This window comes from Echinops telfairi, unplaced genomic scaffold, assembly GCF_000313985.2.
Source record: "Echinops telfairi isolate 266 unplaced genomic scaffold, ASM31398v2 ScPeMD7_2;HRSCAF=8, whole genome shotgun sequence".
NCBI classification, from domain to species: Eukaryota; Metazoa; Chordata; class Mammalia; order Afrosoricida; family Tenrecidae; genus Echinops; species Echinops telfairi.
In genome coordinates this window covers 57,886,794-57,888,611 of record NW_022103898.1, presented here as the reverse complement: position 1 = coordinate 57,888,611, position 1,818 = coordinate 57,886,794, and the positions used below count along the sequence as shown (strand labels likewise).

The 1,818-nt window shown below is 33.8% G+C and overlaps 1 non-coding gene across 1 annotated transcript; it reads left to right on the top strand.

Moving 5' to 3' along the window:
• Positions 1 to 1,588: 1,588 nt before the first annotated feature.
• On the top strand, positions 1,589 to 1,708 carry LOC115870734. Its single transcript, XR_004046871.1, has one exon. It is a non-coding gene; the product is annotated as a small nucleolar RNA SNORA61 (small nucleolar RNA).
• The last annotated feature ends 110 nt before the right edge of the window (positions 1,709 to 1,818 follow it).

Below are 1,818 nucleotides of genomic sequence, written 5' to 3'. Positions count from 1 at the left end.
TGGACTGATAATCACAGGAGAGGTGGTTCAAATTCACTATCTGCTCCACAGGAGACTATCAACTCCTATAAACATGTATAGCCTCTAAAGCCATATGTGATGTCACTGTGAGTTGGGTGGCAGTGGGCTTGGCTTCCCCTGTTGCATTTAACCACACATAGGACCACATTTGGCACTCACTCATGTACCTTGCGATTGAGCCATAAGGAACTGATGCAAAATGCTGTTTTGATTACTGTTTTTGCGATGAAAAAAATGAATTGTCTAGTTCTCTGTCCAAAGGTATTTGTCACCTTCTGTCAGTATTCCCTGTCAGGTAAATTTTCAAATCGTTTGAAGTATCTGACTTAACCTACCTTACAGAGAAGGGAAGTCTTCCCAGTGGAAAGATCTAGTGAGGTCAATGAATGACTTTTCTTCATAGTTAGTATAAGAGGTCATCACAATACCTGACCAGCAGGATTGTAGTGAATGATTATGTATTAGGCTACTGTTTTCTTCTAACTCTTTTCTCTTCTGACTATGAATTTTCAAAATTCTAATTATTTCAGACCTGCTCCATCATTATATCTTGAATGTAGTATTTAGTGCTTATTTCTCAGTTTATATGTTTTAACTGAGAAATAAGCACTATACATTCACAACATTCAAGATATAATGATGGTGCAGATCTGAAATAACTAGAATTACATCTGAATCATTCATTACTAAGATAGTAGACTGCACCCTCTATGTGGTAACTGGGGGGGCCTTTGGGTTGTTTTCATTGTACGGGCATTTGAGGGCAATCTACAGATGGAAAATTGTCTTTGCATAAACACTTGATGATAAACATTCTATATTACGGATGATATTAGTATCTTTTCATAAATAAAAAAATCCTATTTTCTTAGGAAAATATCCAGTCTATAATTCCTAGTCTCTCTTACAATTAAGAACAAAACATATGTTGTATTCTAACAGTAAACACAAATAATCTACTAAAACTGCACATTCAAGTAAATACGTAAGTAAAACTCTTCCATGTAATAAATACAGATAACCATGTCATAAGAGAGGACAATGTTCTAACATGAAATTAGTTTGGTTCTATAAATTATAACTTTAAATGAACAATTTTTGTCAACCAGGACACATAATTTGAACTCTTATATAATTAAGAAATAACCTTCTATTATGTTTAAACTCTCTTCCATATGTTACAGCAGCTAGAATTACACTAATATGATATTATCCTTTAACAAGGAAAAAGACCAGTATAATGTGTCTTCAGTCTTGAACTAACTCCTATCCATTCCCAATACATTTCATTAAACATATCCGATGTTTGGTTAGAAAAATTATTAATAGCTTAATTTATTGAGGAAGGGAGGGTGGGTGGGAGAAAAAAGACAAGGAGGAGGGGAAGTCGCATATTTGGGTAGTGGAGGGAGGGTGGACTTGTACCCTGGGCAGCCATCATGGCTCTGATGCAATGGGCTGTGCTACTAGCTAAACTAGGTTTTTCTTTGTGTGTGTTGCATTCTACAAGTAAAAGGGGAAATTAAAAGAATAATCATTAAAAAATAGAAGTGTCACAGCCTTAACAACGCTACAAATTCCTTACCTTTCAGATCTGAACACTGGTCTCAGTAGCTACAAAAGGAGAAAAAGTAAAATTGAAATTGACTTACATTTTTTGTAACAAATGAGCTAATTTCAAACAAACAAAATCATAATAAAAAACTGATTTTATTTTTCTAGAACCTAAGAATTAGAAATATATTTTATACATCTGAATACAGAAAGTTTTTTTATTTTTAAAGTTGTTTCAGCTTA